This window comes from Panthera tigris, chromosome A1, assembly GCF_018350195.1.
Source record: "Panthera tigris isolate Pti1 chromosome A1, P.tigris_Pti1_mat1.1, whole genome shotgun sequence".
NCBI lineage: Eukaryota > Metazoa > Chordata > Mammalia > Carnivora > Felidae > Panthera > Panthera tigris.
This window is the reverse complement of record NC_056660.1, coordinates 65,665,547-65,686,843: the sequence shown is the minus strand read 5'-3', so window position 1 is coordinate 65,686,843 and position 21,297 is coordinate 65,665,547. Positions and strand designations below refer to the sequence as shown.

Here is a 21,297-nt window from a genome sequence, read left to right as displayed (position 1 = left end):
TTCTCCCTCTTGATGGGAAAACCATTTCTTCTCTGCCCTCTCTCCTTCCCGCAGAACCTCACTGCTCGTACTACCTGGCCCTCCTATCTGCTGTCTCTCCCCTTGTTGTAAGTGTGTGACGTTCTTAGCAGCAAACTTCACTCATCTTTGACTCCTCTTGCATACTTACTTATCTCATTCTTTGCTCTGTCTGGATCCCTCTCCACCCTCCTGATTGTGTCTTAAGCCCCAGCAGCCCTTCTGAGTCTCTTCTTTGAGCCACAAACAAACAACCTTTACAACGAATGAGCCTCCTCCCGGCCCACGTCCTAGTCCCTTCCAACATTCTGCCAGAGGAATTTTCTAGAGCATGACTCTACTGAAAAATCTTCAGTGAGTCCCCTTAAAGAGTAAAGTTAAAAAACATTGTGAATTAAAGAAGTTCGAAGATATATAGCAATGCTAAGTGCAACGTAGGAGTTTTATCTACACAGACACATCACTTATGTTAAAACTCTGCCTACTGGGATGACCAGCAAAGATTTTTCTATTATGTTTTGAAAATTGGTATAAAAAGTGAAACTTGGGTCGATTGTTTGTTATGTGGCAATCACCTGCCAGATCATGGCACATACATGACTGTTGAAACTGTTGATACATGACTGTAAGAAACCCATGAATGAATGGTGCAGTCATTACATAAGAGTTGAAAAGAATTCATGATTTAGGAAGACAGATGTCTATATCTTGCACGATCATTGATCAGTTTGAATTAAAGTGGCAATACAGTCTAATTTTCCGAGTTTTCTTCTTGGTATTATAAAATATGTAAAATAATTATAAAATTCTCCTATGAGTTTCTAGCAGCACGTGCGAGAACACTTCACAATTAAAACGATTTCCTCCAGAGCCCAGATCCTCCTATTACCATGACTTCCAGCTTGATTCATACTCTTGCTCTGCTGCCCCTGCCCCTGGGTGCCATTTAGCCAGTTCTTTGCTCTTTCGACACCTTTAAGGTGAGTTGGTATCATCTTAAGGAAAAATGAGAAGTTTCTCATGATTTCTGTCATTTGGCTTTGCAACCTTAGAAGTTAGGCAGATCATAATTTCCCTAGGTCTTTCTTAGAAAGTGTAGAGTACAAGCACTAGGATTTCATTCCATACCAGCACACTTTTATTTCACTACTTGGACCAGCTAAGAGCATCACTCTTCCACCCTTTGGATCTTTTTTCATGCATTCCTGTTCTCATGGTTCCAGTAAAACACTGACCCTAAGTTGCAAAATATTCACGTTTAGCTTATTTTTCCCTGAGCAGTAAATTTCTTGAGGTTGTAGCCATGACTGACTATCACAGGCCCTGAGAGAGTAGTCACAGAGATAAGTTACACTGTGAGGATACGTGAATGACAGCAAGTGTTAGGAAGTGAGTGATTAGGAAAGAAAACTCCTAAAATAATACCCCTGCAGTCTATGAAGTCTATGCCCATGGTAACAACAGCATTTAATTATGATGCAGGGTTTGCCCAGCTGGGTCAATGGTTAGAGCACAATGCCTCATTTCAAAATGGAGATCATGACCTTACACTCTCCTAAGCTAAGGGCAATGGCAAGACAGAAGGTTAACCAGTTAAATATTAGGGTCAAAACATTTCTGAAACATCAGCTGTCTCCCACTGTGACTCAGTCCCTAAATCAACCTCAAGTGTGTAATATGGAAATCACTTCCTGGCTGGGCTCTCCTCAAGGCGTTTTACGTGAGTTTATTACAGACTTCTAAATCTGGTGGAATTTCTTCTGGCCACTCTGTGATTCCATTTCCTCATCCATAAAATTTTGGGTTGTTATGTGGATTAAAGGAATGAAAACAGGCACGTGTTAGTTCTCAGTAGAGGCTGGCTACCGCCATATGACTTCCTTTGAGCACACCGTGGTGGGGTTCAGTGATGTCATTATGGGGCACCTGGAGGCTCTGGAACATGGATGGCCAGGAAATCCCAGGACCAAGAGTAGCTAAAAACAGCATCTTGTGGGCCCAATAAATCTAACCTCAGGTAAAGGGAAGCAGATGGGCAGAGTAGCTGTCAATTTATGCTCAGGAAAGATAGTTCTAGCAAGCGGCATTGGCTCGCTCTGCTCCTGGCTCTCAGTCCTCCTTTGCATTTTGTTCTCTTCCCCCAAACTCCTTGGTGTCAGCTGTAGCCGGAGGCAGATTAGCAATCTGTACGTGAAATCTTCCCCTGAGGGTGCTGGGATTATTTTTCAAATTCCTGATCCGTAAGTGAAAATTGATCATCTATGATTTTTATCTTTTTTTTTTAATTTTTTTTTAAACGTTTATTTATTTTTGAGATAGCATGAACGGGGGAGGGTCAGAGAGAGAGAGGGAGACACAGAATCCGAAACAGGCTCCAGGCTCTGAGCTGTCAGCACAGAGCCCGATGCGGGGCTTGAACTCACGAACCGCGAGATCATGACCCGAGCCGAAGTCGGACGCTTAACCGACTGAGCCACCCAGGTGCCCCTATGATTTTTATCTTTTAAAATGATCATTGTTAATGAAGAACTGCAAGCACAACACTATATGGCGGCATGAAATGAAATCCATTGCAATGCAAGGATGACAGGTAAACAAATAAAAGGACACAGTAGCAATAATTGGGCCAGAAAGCATTAAAGGCACATGAATCACCTATGTCCATACTTAGTGTGTGCCATCGAAGGTCACAGAATGCATCAAGTGCTTCAGGAGACAGGGGTAACATGGCATAAGGCACAGGGAATAAGAGAAAAGAAAATGGGAACAGGTTTGTACAGAGAGCTCACTGTGTATAAGGCCCAGTTGTGAGGGTTTTCTGTGTCCCATCCCCTTTACTCATCAGATATCAATACCATGGATCAAACGCGCTCTGTTACGGCCCAAGCCAGGTTCAAGTCCCCACTCTGCTTCTAACCAGGTGTGAACTGAGATGAAACACTTAACCTCTCCCCATCAGATATTATTAACTTCATCTTACAAATTGGGAAAGCAAAGACTCTGAGACACTAAGATCACTTCCTTTGCGGGTGAGAGCTCTCATAGGAACTGAGATCAAATTCTTTTTCCTTTCTCCCATGCAACTGGAGAGTTGTCGTATTTCTTCTCATAAGGTACTGGGAGGAAATATGTCAGCTCAAAGGCTAATGGGATGGTGAGGTAGGTGGCCACAAATGTGTCTCTGAACAGGGTGGAAGTAGAAAGGGTAAAAATTCTTTTCTCCTCATGGTGCTACCTGTCTGGTGATAGACTTTTATTTCATTCCATAAACAGGTGGAAGACTGCCCTTCATAACGGTTTTTATGAGCCTTTATTTAACCCAGCTATCAGATAAACAGACTCAAAAGAACCTCCCAGAGTTTTAGCATTTGTGATCTCAACTTTTTCACACGGTGGATTTCTTTTTTAATTCCCAAGTCAGTGAGATTTTAGAATGCAATAATAACGTCCGTTCTAAGCATGCTTTGCAAATATTTTTTTTTTTCCCGTGTAAACTCAAATTCACTGCTTTTAGATATTTTTTTTTTTATTTCCCTGAAACACGTTCATAACGGTTCTCCTTGTTTCCTGATTTTTGTGGCAGAGAAAGGAGACATTTCATGACCTTTCTTTCACGGAAGGTCACTATATAAAACACCAGCCCTTCATTCAGATTTCTGAGAACTTTTCCATCCTGGGAAGAGCAACAAATCAAAAAACCAGCATCAGTGTGCAGATATTTTACAGCCCAATCCAGTGAGACTCTGCAATTTTCATACTGAGAAGTAATATATGACCTAGACAAGACCCAGACATAGGCTCATGAGAAGACTGCGGGGCTTTAAAATTATTGCCTTGATCATGGAAAAGAAATATGAGTAATCACTGCCATCCACCAACTCAGGATGGTCTTTGGGGGCAATCAGGGTTTGAGAGAATCTAAGAACATCTGGAAATCAGCATATTTTGAGCCAGTTCACACCCTCCTTGGTTCATATTTCAACTGATCTATGTACTAGGCAGTTACGCTGCCCTGAGAAAAGCAGTCTGGATGTGTCCTCTGGGGTTAGGAAATCTTAGCAAGGCTAGAAGGGAAACATAGGAGGTAATCCCCCCTCATTGGACTCCAGGTGCCACACCTGCAGGTCTGGTGTATCATGGCTCATTTTAACCCACTTCAAATTTTCCCAGCATCTCCCAGCAAAATGCTTCTCAGGGCATTTTACTACTAAAAGTTAATATCTAATCTACATAAGAAAATGTCTAAACAACACTTCCCAAGCCTTTGTCCAAGTAAAGAAGAATAAACCTCTCGCTGACCTTGCCTTTCCTCATCGTTTATGCTGCAGATGAACCAAAAAAAAAAAAAAAAGAAAGAAAGAAAGAAAGAAAGAAAGAAAGAAAGAAAGAAAATAAAATAACATCTGAGAGAGCTGGGTCTTGCACTTAGACAGGAAGGCAAGATGGGGGAGTTTTAATAGTGGTGTTGATTTTGGCATCGATATTTTCCCTGAAGTTCAGAGAGTAACTCTAGAGACTGTACAAGATGGTTGATTTCTGAAGAGTCTTTATGTTGGGACTATTCAGTTCAATCCACACATTCCTAAAACAGCAGATGTTCTGAGACATTTCTTGGTTTCGGTCTCACAAGAACTCAAGAATCACCACACTGTGTTAGATCCTGACTCTTTTAGGACATTATATTCTAAAAGAGGTTCTAAGGGATACTTTATGTCAAATGTTTATCCTCTTAGATGTCAAACCTACAGGACTATAAATTTACCTCCAAAGCATCCCAGTTTGTCTTAGGAACAAATTATGTATGTTCTTCACAAAGGTGTCTAGACGTTTTTGAATACGTTTGTGATTGTAGTCGGTGCTACTTTTTGACAGGTAACATATGTCAAGGTGTAGCAAGCGGTGTGGCTCTGAGAATGCTGGAAAAATATCTCTGGGAGGATTCATTGTTCACTTTGCTTACTTTATACAAGGGTATGTGTGCCTTGAGCACATCCTATCAGCCTTAATTCTAGCTGTCTTCCTGGCTTTCCTGAGATAGTGCCTCCTTCATCCCCTTGACTACATAGGTGCATTACTCCTGTCCTGTTTTCCTTTCTTCGGGGCTTCATTGTAGTTCAGAAAGCAGAATCACCAAAAGGCTGGAAGGATAGACCACTTTCTAGATTATGCTTCATGGTAACCCTTTGGGCCACTGCAGCCTCCTCAACCAAGAACCATGGACCAAGCCCATGGAAACCAGCATATCCTTCAATCTCAGTTCAACTGTAGTTAATGGTTTCCTATGTGGGGTGCTTGATAGTTTTTTAGTTGTCTTTGAAAACATCTAATCACTTAACCACCATACACACCATAGAGGTATAGATGATACGTTACTCTTTTCCCAACAGGGAGACTCTGAGGCTCAGGGGGGTATACTAACAGTCAGAAGGGGGGCTTGAAGCTGCATTTTTGATGCAAATTTGGTGCTGGCTCTAGAACTTAATACCTAATTTACCCATGAGGGAAGAGCCCTGGGGCTGAATGCTTACTCTCTAGGCCCTAGACCTGTGGTTCTCAAACTTGATTGTACTTCAGAACCACCTGAGGGGCTTGTTAACATGCAGATTCCAGGCCCCATTCCCTGACTTTCAGATTTGGAAGGTCTGGAGTTGGGCTTGAGAATTTGATTCCCAACAAGTTCCCGGGGGATGCTGAAGTTGCTGTCCTTCCTGGGGACTGTACTTTGAGAACCACTGTCTTAGAATCTAGGTCAGTGGCCCTCATCTTGCTTTGACACCAGAATTTCCGGGAGGCTTTAGAAATATATATCGATGCCTGGATCTCACTTCAGAACGATTCAGCTATTGTAGGGAAAGACGCAGGGGCATTAGTATTTTTTACTGTTTCTGAGGGGATTGTAACGTGCAGTCATGTTTCAACATGGGTTGGAAGCTATTGTTTTAAGGCAAGGGCCAGCAAGCTGGGTTTTCCAGTTGGCTACTGTTTCTGTAAATAAATTTCACTGGCACACAGCCATGCCCATTCATTTACATATTAGCTATGGCTGCTTTCATGCAAGAATGACAGACTCAAGTAGTTGTGACAGATTTGCCAGCAAAATAGAACATACTGACTCTCCAGCCCTTGATAAGTAATAAAAACAAAACAGAAGAAACCATAGAAGATGCTCTATACTTTTTTAGTTTCAACAAGTCTTTCCAAGTCTTGATCAAGGCAATGTGTGGAATGTTTGGAAAACAGGAGAGAGGCTGGGCTTTTCTATAAGGAACTTGACTCATAGTTGTGATTTCATCTTTTTTAAAAATGACTTTTCTCTCTGCTTCTTTGTTTCCTGCACACTCATTCTCCTTTCCCACCATCTGAACACCTTCTCTTCCTTTGGTTCTGCAGTTACATGAGCTTCTTAATCACTCATTAGATTTCTGCTTTACTGGCTGTCTTCATTTGCCGGTTAATACGTAGGTGGTTTATTGCAGTGGGAAAGGAATGGTATTTGGGGTCAGAGGATCTGCATCTGAATCCTATCGCTGCTACTTAACTGTGAAATCACAGGGAAGCTTACTTAATTTCTGTGGACTTCAACTTCCTGAATTGGTAAAATCAAGAAGATAATACCTCACTTGTTGAGTTACTGCAAAGATTAAGGAAGATTAGTCCAAGTGCATTTGCAAACTGTACAACAACTCACAGATTTCATTTACTATTATTGGCCACAACTTCTCAGGGGAATACAAGAAGTGAATTGCAGTCCACGTGACTGGTTTCCTTTTGGGATCCACCAGGAAGGGACAGAGCCTGCCCAGATTCTAAAATTGGGTTTATCCTAGTTTGACAAGGGGTGAACCCCCAAAACTTGTCAGGCTGCGGTTCTGGTGACCGACTCAGAATCTCAGGATTGGGTCTCAGAGCCAGCACAGTCAGATGCTGACGAGATCCTGTACAGTATTGGTCTTAAACGAGATTTATGGCCAGGACTGCAGGTATTGCAAAATCTGGGAAAGGGCAAAAAGCGAGCCAAGAAACTGATTACCTAAAATTTCAAACTTATAAATAAAATAAAAGAAGGATGTAGCAAAAAACATTAAGGGAGGTCGTGAGTACTTTACAGCTAACTTCAGTGGCTCAGAAGACTTTCCGGCTCAGCACTATATGAAGAAGGTAGTGGATACAGATATTAATTCATAAAGCATATGAAGAGCCTGGGATCTTTTCCATTCCTGATGCACAGACCAATTTCATCCCTAAATCCCTCATCTATTGCCCCAGGGAATATCTTGTCTTGTACTCTTGTCATCTCCTCTCAATGATTTCCAGAACCTTGATGTAAACATACAGAGAAAAGAAAATGTTAACCTCTCCCATAACTCACATGCAGTGGCCAAAAGAAAAGTGTCTTTCCTGTAAACAGAGATCTTCACATCTGTTACTTCTCTAGCAAACTCCTGACATCAAATTTACTCATAGCAAAACTCATTACTGGTCAATTTAGTCAGAACCACCAAATGGATTCTCTCTCTCTCTCCCTAAATATATATATATATAAATATATTTATATATATATATAATTCCAGAGTACTAAAAAATCCTTTGGGAAAATAATCTTGTTACAATAATTTGACAAAAGGGCATCATCATTCCTCTCAAGCCATTATATAGCTTTAAACCACACATTTCTAGTTCTGCTCTGAAGGCGGCATCGGCCACATTTCGGTATCCCTACGCCAGAGACCAACAGCTGAGCCAGCCCCGTGCCAGAGAGAGTAAACTGGCAGCACAAAGTATGTACAGAGAGATTATGCAAAGACTTCAAATTTTTCATTTTGATCAAAACTTGCAAAATGAAACCGTGAGAATATAATTAGAACAATCTGTTAGACCCACGACTGTTAGTATCTTTCTCTTGCTCTTTTTTTCTTTCCCCCCCACTTGGAACTTTCACTACGTATCAACCGTTGCAGATCTAGAAACACCATTTGGATGGAATTAGGCAAAAGCTAATTGCTATACTTCAGTTCAATCCAGCTGCTATCCATGGGCCTCATTAGGTCCCCTGATGGCCAGCTTCTTGGCCTCAAAGCACCTACTGGAAGACACAGAAGCCCAACTTGGATGAAAAAAGGGACCCAAACTCAGAGGAATTATCAGAGAAAAAATATCAAATTCAGAAATATGAAATATAGCCAAAGGAACATCCAGTTTCAAGGACCGACGTTTGGGGAGATTCTTTCTGCCTACCTCTATCCATCTTTCTTTTAATTCTTATCACACAAAACATCACTGCTACATAGTCAGCAGTTAGTGGTTCTCAGGCTGAGAGCTGAAATCAAATCTGAAGTGACTTTTGATTTCTCCATAGCCTACTGAAGAGAAAAAAAAAATAGAAAAGAGTATATACTTTTGTTTTAGGAACTCTTTGAAATAATCCAAATTTCGGTTAATGTCTATGTTCTAAGCACTTGAAACCTCTCCAGAGGAAGGAATTTCCTGCTTGAGATAGCCTGGAAATAAATTAGTTTACCTTTCACTTTTCCTAGGTAAAGATTCTTGCTTTCCGCCTTGACTAGAAATCTTGCATTTCTGTGTTTAACTCAGGGTTTTCTTGCTAGGCTCTTTTCCAACGTTATTTTGGAACATATTTACTTATAATGGGGACATGTCAGATAGAAGCTCAAGCAATACTGCTACCAACTTGACAGACATCATATGCAAAGAGGATGTTCTCTTTGCTCCCGTTTGTTCCCAGAATGCAGATGAATCTATACTGGGTGCTCTGGCCACTCCCTCCCAACCCACCGGGCTTGCTGTGACTACACAGGGTCAGAGACTGGGCCACAGAGCCAAACAAGTGGGCCCAGATGGCCGGTGAACACCCAACCTTGGCCTCAGTAGTCGCTCTAAACCAGGAACAGGCAAATTTTTTCTGTGACAGGCTAGTGGAACATAGGCTTTGGGACACGGACAGTGTTATTTTGGGCTTTGTAGGCCATATGGTCTCTCTTGTGACTACTACCATTGTAGGAGTCATGTATTGTAGTGCTAATATGGTGGTGTGAAAGCAGCATGAATGATACCCAAATGGATGAGCGGGGCTGTGTTCCAGTAAAGCCTTATTTACAAGGAGGAGATGTTGTTGTGGTCTGTGGACCATAGTTTGCTGACCTCTTCAAACAAACTTGTCCGATCAGCTCGAACCCAATTCATTCAGCTTCTGTTTCACCAATTTAACTAATCCCCATCCTAAAACCGCTTTTCCTCAAATGAGCCTGCCAGCTAGAGTTGATTTATAATGCCTGAATTAAACTAAAATGTGATGGAAAAAGAAGGCAAATTTTATTAAATTTTTTTTGGGGAAATCCAATTTCTGAGATCAAATGGAAATACTAAACTTGTGGGACCATTTTGCACAGTCATTTAACAATCAGCCTCTTAAGAAAACCACATTAAGGGAATAATTGCTACTCCCCAGAAAACCTACATGTTCACGTACCAGGGCTTTGGGAATCAGGCTAAGGTCTTAAGAGCCTACAGGCACAGTCTCTCCTCTTTAGATTTTTGGGATTACATGGGGAAAAACATGTGGCAGAGAGCTCAGTACCCCATGAACATTATTATCCTCTTTGACATGTTAAGGACTTGGAACCACGATTCTCTTACTACGATGTACCTATGAAACACCTGGGGGTCTTGTTGAAACATAGATTCAGATGTGGCAGGTCTGGGGATGGGGCCTGAGGCTCTTCACTTCTAATAGGCATCCAGGTGAGACTGATACAGCTGGCCTAAGAACCTCACTTTGAAGATTTAGGACCTAGAGCAGTGGGCTACACACTGGAAACTCTTGGGGAGCCTGCCAAATACCAAGCCTTGTCCAGCCCCAAACCAAAGGTATCAGCATTCTGTGGGGATAGGGACCAGACGTGAGTACTTATTTAAGTTCTCCAGGTAACTTTAATGTAGAGTCAAAATTGAGAGTTGCTGAATTAGAGGCTCAGAGAAATTAACTGGCTTGCCCAAGGGCACTTGACTTTAAATGAGGTAACATTTTTGCTTGCCCGATATTTGAAAATGGTCTTAAAAACTGTCAATAGGCAGGGAGCAGGCAAAGGTAGTTTCCAGGATGACAGCAGAGAGGAGGAGGGGAGGAGAGGGGAGGAGAGGAGGAAAGAGGAGTTGAACTTATTCACACACAGTGATAGCCATATTGGTCAAGAGAACACAGATAAAACAGGCCGCACGGCACATTGCTTTGTCCCTGTGTGAAAATCCCTCTTATGACTCTTTCCTCATCAAAGCAACGGGGCAGAGCCTCTTGGAAGGGATATTTAAGTTCAGAAATGTGCACTACCTTCAGCTCCTTTGAGGAATCACACCATGATGAAAGCCTAGAGGCTGGGTAATCACATTTGGCTTCCTTTCTGCCTCTTGGGACCTTGGAAAAGTCATATTTATGGGACTAGGCAAAATTTCTGACCCAGGGATTTCTATCTTGAATAAGACCAAGCTAAGTCAAGAAGGAGAAGAAAAAAGAAAACTTTGGGGAAATTATGGGACAGTTCCAGATTCTGGGGGGTCTTCTAAATGTGTGGAACCCAACATTGTGAATATAAGGCCATTTTCACCTGGGAAAACACGAATTTCAATGACATTTATGCAATTGTTTAATCACAGTCGTTCAAGATCAGATCCATTTTCTCACTCTGCAGATCCAGTGGAGAATAAACCCCCCTGGGCTGAAGACCTTGGCTGTGTAATTTGGGACATCCTATCTCAAAGAGGAAGTATGGGAGGAGTTGGACGGCTCCCAGACTAAGCAGATGGCAGCTGCAGAGGGTACGTGAGGTGCAGATTCACTCCTGGGAGCCTCATCCTTCTAGGTAGAGGATGTGAGGGGCCAGGGTCTGGTGGGTTCTGGGAACAATGTGAGCTCATGTGAAAATTCACAACATTGAACATGCAGGAAGAACTCTGCGTTTTGCCAAATGTTTTCAATGGCTTAAATTCAAGCATGACTTTTCCCCTACCTCTATTCTTTTGGGATATTCTTGAGGTCATTTCATTTGGTTTCTTTACTCTGTCCCTCTTGGACTCCCTTTTGGACAACAAAAAAATATGAATCATGCCCTAAAAGACATTAGGCAGATGTTCTGAAAAATAAATAAAACTTTGAGGACTCTAGTTTCTGTGGGAAGCATCTTGCCAGCCTTCGTTCAGCTGGGCTTTTGGCCCCACAGAGTTCTTTCTCAGGAGCTCCCAAGTGTGATCCGGACCCTGCTGATCAGTGTTCAATGGGGTCACACGTTCTACACTTACGGAAGCTTGCGATTGTGTCCCAGGAGGGGATGGTGGAGCCACTGTAGTCCAGCCATCCCTCATTTTGCAGACGAGTAGAAGTCAGCCATGCAAGGCCACACGGTGATGCCGAGGAAGCAGTGGGGCTAGAGCCCTGACTCCCAGATCAGCAAGCAGCCCCCTCCCACACCAGGCCACCCCACTTCTCAACTGAACACAGAGCAAGGGGCTGAAATGAGTTCACTTGCACTTCCCAGAACAAGAAGCTACCATATGATGTGGATTAAGTGACAAAGAAGTTCAGAAATATTCATGAATTATTAGGCTGTTTGATTTATATAGAAGCTCTTTCTAGAAAGATTTCCAGCAGCTGGCTGTGTGGTGTTTCTCTTTACATTTGCTTCTGGAAAAGGAGCAGTGATACAAGACTGTGGTTGAAGTTTGTGACATCAGTGAGACCGGCAGCAGGGACGGCCAGGAAGCAGAGCTTCAATCTAGAATTGCCAGGAAGTCTTAGGATTCTTCTCTCTCTGTTGGGAGCTCACTGTAGGGTAAGTTCTACCACACGCAAGCCAAGAATTCATTCGTACACATCTAATGGAGTACCCTTCTTCCGGGAAACATACATTGGACTCTTTGGTGGTGAATGCAGAGTAAAAAGGCAGGTCCTCCAGAGCTTTAGCATCAGAATCACTAGAGAGTGTGTTGAATGTACAGATCCGTTGTCCCTCAGCCCCGGCATGGCTGATTTGGTGTGGCTCTTGGTTGGCCCTCAGCAATTTGTTTTTTTAAAAAAAGCTTCTGATGTAGGTGATCCCGGTCCTACATATTCAGAAATGCTGGTCTAGTGGGCAGAGAGGTCCTTTGAGATAGCCGCAACACATCTTTCTCTAACTTCTGGCTTTGTAGTCTATCTCCAGGAAGGGCAAAAGGTAACCCTTTGCTATTTCTTTCCCCAAAATGTCGGGGGGTGGGGAGGGATGAGGAAGCATGTTTGGATGGAGAAGTTGGTTTTAAAGTCCCCTGGAGTCCAACGTGGCCCTACTTCTCACATTTAGGAAACCTCTCCGCTAACCTCCTTTGTTCCAAGAAAAGAAGGCACCAAAGCTAAAGGGAAGGGAGAAATGTGTGAAACAACTTGCACTTTGATTCAATTTTATAAGTAGTGATCACACACTGCTTACTAGGTAGTACACATCCTGTTAATAAGGTGAAACACACACACACACACACACACACACACACACACACACCTCACAAAAGAAAATAACCCAAGCACTTTTGCATCTGTATTTCCAGAAGATACGGCCACCTAGTGTTACAGTAACAGTGAGAATCTTGGAAAGGGATCTGAGGTCACAGCAAAGCACCAGCCTAGCAAACAGACTTTCCTCCCAGGTTCCTGGCATTTTTAGAATGTTTTGCTTTTGTGTTTGTCCTGACTGTGGTAAATTAGCCGTGATATGAAAACACCTTTTCTCTTGTGTTGTGCCTAGAAAACTGTGAGCGAAGCCACAGCTGTGGGACGCATGGGGACAGTGTGTGCAGAGGATGAAGCCCCAGGGTGGGGGCGCCGGACAGCAAGACGGAGGTTTCTCTGGAAGGAGAGGTGAAAGAGGCCCAGAAAACAGAAGAGTAGAACATCTGCGGTGAGATGCTCAGTAATGAATCATGTCTAGGAGATTCCAAAGGCCCGGCCTCCAGCACTTCTTTGGACACAGGGAAAGGCACCACAGCCCCATAAACAGCCAGCTCTGGCAGGGGCAGTGGGGCCTTATTTAAAAAGTTGTGCATGGGGGGCCCTGGGGAACTCAGTCTTTTAAGCACCCGACTCTTGATTTCGGCTCAGGTCATGATCTCACGGATCATGGGATCGAGCCCCCCATTGGGCTCTGCACAGACAATGTGGCCTGCTTGGGATTCTCTCTCTCCCCCCCTCTCTCTGCCTCTCCCCGATTCGCACGAGCTCTCTCTCTCTCTCTCTCTCTCTCTCTGTCTCTCTCTGTTTCTCGCAAAATAAATAAATAAACTTTAAAAAAAATTGGGCATGGCATCATGCTTGTGGAGAAAGACATTACAATTCTCCTCTCTATGCCTTGGCATATGTGAGTCCTGGAGATATACTGAGAACATTCGCTGTCTCTTGTGGATGCTAGAAGATGCTAAGGTACAAACATGATTTCGATGTGAAAGTCCCTGAGAAAGTTATTGTTGATGAAATAACAGTGGGAGCTGGAGGTGGACCCTCCTTTCCCACACACTTCTAGATGGTTTCATAAGAGGAGGGGACGAGTTACTCTGACTTCATCGATCATCATTCCTCAGAGAATGCTGGAGTTTGTGAGCTGGAAAGGCTCTTAGATCTTTTCTCGTTACTTGCATCCATCTGCTTTGCTCTCCTCGCCCTGCCATTTTAACTAAAGGAGGAAAATCGGAGGGACTCACCCAAGGTTCTAGTGCTTTCTCTGTGTTTTCACTAGAAAATGGGAGCATTTTGGGTAGGATTCCTCCTTCCAGCTAATTTGAAATCAGCCTGGATGAAAAGGATGCTCAATGTAGTTTCATCAATTATGACAAATGTACCACTCTGATCACTTCACATCTGTTAGAATGGTTGTCATCAAGAAGGGTGAACATTGGCAAGGATCTGGAGAAGAGAGAATCCTAGTGCATGGTTGGTGTGAATGTATATTGGCTTAGCCCCTACGGAAAACAGTCTGGAGAACTCCCAAAAATCAAAAATAGAACTACTATATGATCCAGCAACTCCACTACTGGGTGTTTATCCAAAGGAAACGAAAAGATGTCAAAAAGATATCTTTAGTCCCAAGTTTATTGCAGCACTATTCCCAACAGCCAAGATATGGACACAACCTAAGTGTCTATCAAAGATGAGAGGATAAAGAAGATGTACTATGTGCACACACACACACACACACACACACACACACATAGGCACACACACACAAGGGAATATTATTCAGCCATGGGAAAGAAGGAAATCTTGCCATTTACAGCAACACGGATAGACTCTGAGGGCATTATGTTCAGTGAGATATGTCAGACAAAGACAAATACTGTACGATCGCACTTTTGAGTAGAATTTCAAAAAGTTGAACTTAGAGCAACAGACAGTAGAATGGCGGTTAAGGGGTGTCGGAGGGTGCATTTGGGGAGATACTGGTCCAAGGAGACAAATCTCCAGTAAGAAAACAAAACCAGGTGCACCACTCTGGAATGCTGACAGTGGAGGAGGCTGTGTGTGTGTCAGGGCAGGGGGTATATTGGACCTCTCTGTACTTTCCATTCAAATTTGCTATGAACCTAAAACTTCTCTGAAAAGTACATCTACAAAGAGAAGAGGAAAAAAAAAAAGATCCACCTTTTTTTTTGTGACAGTGAATTCAACACGTTCATTTTTACTTTATTTCTCTGTGATTGTAATTTTGTGGCTTTTCTTTATTCTAGAATACATATGGATCTGTATTCTCTATATGGGCTTACTACAACCAGAATGACGTTATTTTGAAGGACACATTACTGGATGTATCACTTGAATTAATGGAGTTTGAGAAGCAAAAAAATATCTCAGCCCTAAACCAATGTGGTTTTCAAATCAGCCACATCATCTCTCTGGATGCCAGGGTCCTCGTTGGCAAAGTGAGAGTATTGGACTAGATGGACTTCAATGTACCTGCAACCCTAAGTATCCCTGAGAGCAAATGTTTTGAATTGTTTTTCCCTGGCAGTGATGGTGAATCTGCACTTTGGCTCAGTGCTGTCTCATTGGGTCCTCATGTGACCCTCTTGAGGATGGTGGTCCAAGTTCATGGTGAGGAAAGAGGCCTTGGCCAGCACTTTTAAGGATCAGACCTCTGAGTTCATTTGCATCTTGCTTTACTTACCTGAACACACAGTCTTGTTTTTAGAGTTGGCACGAGCCAGCCCACAGCCAGACATGACTTTGGTGTTTCCGGCTAAATCACAGTCCTGCCTGCATCACGGTGACTCAAAAGGGCTAAAAAATTGATGACCACAATTCAAGATAATGCAATGATTTGGGCACGGAAGACAAAAGTATCTAATAAGGCTTATAACAAAAAGTCTGTAATCCTGGAGGGACTTTGTACAATTCCCACAAGCATTTAAATAATGTGCTGAAAGTTTCTTATCATTTTAAATCAATAGAGCCATAGCTTTTACTCCTAATCATCAATTCAATCAAATATAATTTACTTGCTCAAACTACTATTGTATATAGGAAAAACTTACAACGTGAGGATCTTGAATCCCAAACCCCCATGGTCAGCAGCCTTTGAGAATATCCCAGCAACGTAACAGAAAGCAAATTTAGGAGGATAGTTGACTTAACATTCTGGAAACACTCACGGTGGTGATCATCCAGACCCACCCCTCCCCCCAAATCTTTTCTTCACCTCCCTTTGAGTGAGCAAAGCTCTCCTCCAGGCTTCATCATGGAATTCTGCAAAGTTGCTGTGGGAATCCCAAATAGCCATATCAGAAAACAAAATCCCTTCCTTTCTTTCCTTTCCTACCTACCTACATTCTCTTCCTTCCTTCCTTCCTTCCTTCCTTCCTTCCTTCCTTCCTTCTCTCCTCCCTTCCTTCCTTCTCTCCCTCCCTCTTTCTTTCTCTACCTTCTTTTTTTTTTCAGAGGGACGATGTTATGAAAGTACTGTGAGTAACAAAGAAGAGACAAAATAGCAGTAAACCCACTAAAATGCCTGTGTACCTCTAGTTTGACCTTTGACGGCAGTAGAGACATCGCAGACGCCAAGAGGATTATAGCATCAGGCCCTTGGGAAACAGAAAGCTGGCACTGGCAGTCTCTTCAAGGGAAACATCAAACAGCTGCCTCCAGTTGTTTCAAGTTTTAAAAACCAGGTACAATACATGGAAACCTTTTGTTTATTCCAAAGCACTCCACAGAGGGACCGTTCTTACTCACTGAACCAGGATAGGCTGTTAAGCAGATCCTGCTTCAGTCTGGAACGATGCTGTATTTTCTAAGACAGGCAGGTGGGACAATTTGGTGGACATAAATCCTGGATCAAAATAAGAAACCTGGGTTCTTGTTCTGGCTCCTTCGTCACTGGGCAGATCTTAAAACCTCTGTGTCTTTGTTTCTCTTTTTATTAAAAAAATTTTTTTTTAACGTTTATTTTTTGAGACAGAGAGAGACAGAGCATGAATGGGGGAGGCTGAGAGAGAGAGGGAGACACAGAATCTGAAACAGGCTCCAGGCTGTGAGCTGTCAGCACAGAGCCCAACGCGGGGCTTGAACTCACAGACCTGACCTGAGCTGACGTCGGACGCTTAACCAACTGAGCCACCCAGGCGCCCCTCTCTTTTTATTTTTAAAAGGAGAGAGGCCAAGATGGAGGAAGACACAAATGGCTGCAAGATCCTTCTTCTCCTTGTCATTCCCCATAGTCAAATCTACTCTCCAAGTACTGATCATTTTACAGTTACATTACTGTCCATGGCTCGTCTCTGTGTTCGCCTTCCAGAGAATTTTTTAAGTCTATTTAAAAAAAATTTTTTTTAACGTTTATTTATTATTGAGAGACAGAGAGACACAGAGCATGAGCAGGGGAGGGGCTAAGATGGAAAGACACAGAATCTGAAGCAGGCTCCAGGCTCCGAGCTGTCAGCACAGAGCCCAATGCGGGGCTCGAACTCAACAAACCGCGAGATCATGACCTGAGCTGAAGTCGGACGCTTAACCGACTGAGCCACCCAGGCGCCCCTTTTAAGTCTATTTTGGATGCTGTTCACTTTCACATCAGATTCAGCTGCTTAATTTGGGCTTTTCATGTCCTCCGCCAGTACTTTTACCTTGTCTGGTTTCAATGTTTCGAGAAAAAAAAATAGCCTTTCTGTGTTGGTCCTCGGTGGGGACGCAAGGCCACAAGGTGTGCATGCTGCTCAGAAATATGTCCTGAGAGGTGGTGCGTCCCTCACCTCTCTGTGCTCCGTCATTCCCCTTTGTTATTTGCATCCGTCATTTAGCTACATGCTTCCCAAATACTTTCATAGAACTTGAGTCTCTTATCAGCTTCCCCTGCATTCACCCTGGGACTTTTTATTGTAATCTTTCTATGTGGCTGTAGCTCAGGAAGCTCCAGTGTTCACGCTCTTTGACAACAATGTGGAAACCACGTTCACTTGCGCTTCTCTGCCCATCCTCTGAGACTAGTCCTAAAGGCTTCCAGAAAAGCTTTTGTAGCCTTAGCGCTCCTTGAATGCTGAAGCCTGCAGGTGAACCAGCCACGTTCTGTAAAGACCAAGAAGCCTACCTACAGGCTTTGTGTCAGAGCCAAAATCACAATGAATATTTGAAATCTTTGAAATTATATGTTGTTGTTTGTAATATTTTAAAACTTTTAAAAAAGTTTACTTATTTATTTTGAGAGAGAGAGAGAGAGAGAGAGAGTATGTGTGTGTGTGTGTGTGTGTGTGTGTGTGTGCGCGCGCACGCAGGGGAGGAGCAGAGAGAGAAGGAGAAGAGAGAGAATCCCAAGCAGGCTCTGTGCCATCTGCACAACCCACAAACTATGAGATCATGACCCGAGCTGAAACCATGAGTTAGCCGCCTAACCGACTGAGCCACCCAGACTCCCATGTTTGTGATTAATAACAACAACAGCCGTGCTTAATCTAGCAGAGAGCGGTGGAACTTCTCTGTGGAAGGGAAAAGTTTAGGGCAAGCCATGATGTGACGGATGAGGAAGACCTAGAAATTGGTGGCCAGATTTCACTCACAACTAGGTGCCTTTGAATTTTAAAAAGTAGTGATGAATCCCAGACATTTATGCAAAAGTATCATGCTTCAACTATAATTTGATAAGTGACTATAACAGTCTCTGGGTCGTTCAAGTTGCTGCTTGGCACACAAAGTGTATTGCAATTAAAAAATAACCACACACACACACACACACACACACACACACACACTCAAGCCTTCTTTGTTATATCACCATCAAAGTTCTCCAAAGTCCCCTTCAAAAAATATTCCTAAAGGTCCATTTTCCTTCTTACTTCAAAACTGTTTTCTAATGGAAATATGTTAGGAGGCTTTTATTTGTTTGTCAAGAAATCTTGACAAAAGAGAGGAGGAGGCTTTCTTTGCTTCAGCCCTCGCTGTTAAAATCCTAATGAAATATTTCTTGTTCCTTGAAGACTGTTGTATAAAGAAGATTTGATTTTCCTGAGTAACTGAAATATCTTCGGGAGGACATGTCTTGCACTCAAGATAGCCTCTGGGTTTTTGGACTTTATGTGAGGAGATCAATTAAAGCAGTTTGCCGCCTTTGTGTTTTCTTCCCAGACCTAGTCTAGCTGTTTCATGTTACCTCTTGTCTCTGGCACTCAAGAAGCTGTGAAGAGCGGGCCAAGGAAATGCTAGGCTTTTTCAAGTGCAGGATGAGTGTCCTTCACTGAAATGAATTCAAGCTGCTGTGGGGGAGTTTCCTTACATCAAAATCCCTTAAAATAAAACTTACAAACTCATTGTTTTCCTGCCTCATTACACACAAATAATTTGTGAATTTATATTGTAATTTTTCTTCCAGCCGAATCAGAGCCCCACGATTTTGCAAGTAATTCCACACAGAAGCCAATGGAACACACATTCTGGAGACTTCCACTGCGATCAATAAGTTCGCTGTTGCTGTCGGCCCGCGCAATTTCTCTGATTAACCTGTGAAAAGTGTTCTCCTTCATGAATGCTGTTCAGAAATAAACAGATATTGTAAAAGGAGACAAGGGCAGGTTCCAGAACTCAAATTCTTGGTGATCTTAAATGATGATGTATGAAAGAAAGAGAGAGGCAGAACAATTTGATTTGCTCCAACTAGGCTGACCTAGAAAGGAGAAGAGCAGAAAAATTGCTTTGCCTAAGCAAACATGACATCAAGTCAGACAAGAGCAGTATTCGCAAAATGTAATATCGAAGCCTCACTTAAAATATACATAGTCTAGATCTGAAAGACAATTAAATGCCGGTAATAAAAAAGTCTTTGCTCATTCTGCTTTTCTATTGCCATTTTCTACTACTTGCCGGCAAAAGCTTCTACTTCCTCCTTTCAGATACTGTCCTAAGATTTGGAGTGGGACTCCTTTGCCCTGATTAAATTAGGACTGAATTCAAAGTTCAGTTAGGCAAAACAGCCATCCGACGCTAAAAATCAAGCTGACTTCCGAAGCGATACTGGTTTTCTGGGACAATACAGACACTCTCTTTGTAACAAAAACTTAGAGTTCTCTTAGAACTCTAAAAACATTTAAGCACAATCTTCACCAGTATACGGTCTGAGTGGAATCATAGCTACTTTTGTCTGGCATCCCCCCAAGGAGCCGTGAGCTCCTTGATTAGCCACCCGTACTTGGTTCCTATTGGCGTTCCTATTGGTTCAACAGGTATGTGTTGAACGAATGAAGGATTTTCCTCTTCTTTTTCATGTACGGTCTGTCTTAGAGTTGGAGACAGGAAGGAGATAGGTTTTTATCAATTTAAAACACTTGCCTTGGTCATACACGTTTGTGTACTCACATGTCCATTTTCACTGTGTGAAATGTCCATTACTCACATGTCCATTTTCACTGTGTGAGACACAGAGGGACACATGTCCCTGCCTTTTTGACAGCAGACTTGGCCATATGACGTCCTCTGGCCAATGAGCTGTGAACGGTGTGCTGTGCCAGGAGGGGACGTCAATGACTATCTTTGCCCCAGTCTCTATTACCCCCACTACCTAACAGGGGAAGCTGTGGATGATGGCTGCTCTGGGACCCTGGGTCCTGGAGTGAAGGGGATGATCATGTGCAGCTGACCCACAGAAAACTCACAGAGGATACTTGGCATGACTGAGAAATAACCTGTGTTCTTTGTGAGCCATTTTGGGATCTGTTTGGAGATGCCGCATTGCCTAGCTTGGCTTATCCAGATCGATAAAGTATTGGAAAAGCTCCCAAACATATTACACAAACCCAACTTCCAAAGAATTATTTGTTAACCAGCAATAGAATGGTGCTGCTGCAGCTGCAGGTTCATTCATTTACTGTCAACCAGACTTTTTTTTTTTTTTTAATAGCTTGGCCAATCTTTTAGGTGTTAGAAAATACCCATGGAGTCGGAGCCTTTGACTATAATGACCATGAATGAGCTTAAGTAATAAAATTATTGTGTATTGCAGATATCTTTCTACCTTTAACATTTATGAAGCAAAGTCAATTTTCACTCAAACAGGTTTCTTTTCATCTGGTTTTCTCCACAATGTTTATGCCTGAGGTTTATCGCTAGCAGTAAAGAGTGTCCAAGTATGTTATGGGAATAGGGAAATTCCCAGTGCTTTAAAATGTATTCCATAGGCCCCAGAGTCAGTTAAAAGCTGATTGATTATATGGCAAATGCATCAAAACTAGTATTTATGAAATATCCCATTTCTTCAGCTCTATCTCTCATAAGCGTGAACATCACATTTGGGAGTTGCGGTGCGAATATCTCAGACAGCGATGAGAAAAAAATCACTGCAGATTTTCCATGACAAAGAGAAGGTTCTTTACGCTGCTCAGTAAGTTAATAAAAGATCTATGTCAACTGATGCCTCTCATGAACACATATTTTAAAAGGTATGGTTTAAGTAGTTTAGTACGGCTTATCTATGCAGGCTTTGATATTCAAGTCACCAAAACACTTATTATATAGCTGGATGAAGGACAAATACTCTGAATGAGCGTGTAGGTGGACTTTGTCATCTGACCGGGTCATAACCGACAACAAAGTTTCCGTTTACCATGGGTTCAAGATATGGGCATAAAGCTCTGTCTGCAGAAGAGAGAATGGGCTAGGGGATCACCTATTCCAAAGATGCTACCGATGTTTCAATGTTTTCAGTTTGCATACTGGGTCAATGATAATTCATTTGTTAATACATCTTCCACACATTCTTTACTGGTGTAATCTAT

The 21,297-nt window shown here is 42.6% G+C and overlaps 1 protein-coding gene and 1 long non-coding RNA gene across 5 annotated transcripts in view; one reads left to right on the top strand and one right to left on the bottom strand.

Moving 5' to 3' along the window:
* GPC6 (glypican 6) overlaps positions 1–21,297 on the bottom strand; it is a 1,111,929-nt gene that overhangs the window by 61,773 nt on the left and 1,028,859 nt on the right. The gene's annotated exons all lie outside the window — the stretch shown is intronic.
* Positions 1,568–19,029, top strand: LOC122236668. Of its 4 annotated transcripts, none has more exons than XR_006214829.1 (6): positions 1,568–1,738; positions 10,722–10,848; positions 11,720–11,858; positions 12,804–12,956; positions 16,067–16,212; positions 18,903–19,029. It is a non-coding gene; the product is annotated as an uncharacterized LOC122236668 (long non-coding RNA). The 4 variants fall into 4 exon arrangements; XR_006214826.1 differs by lacking the exon at positions 1,568–1,738 and adding an exon at positions 9,776–9,903; XR_006214825.1 differs by lacking the exon at positions 1,568–1,738 and adding an exon at positions 9,776–9,935.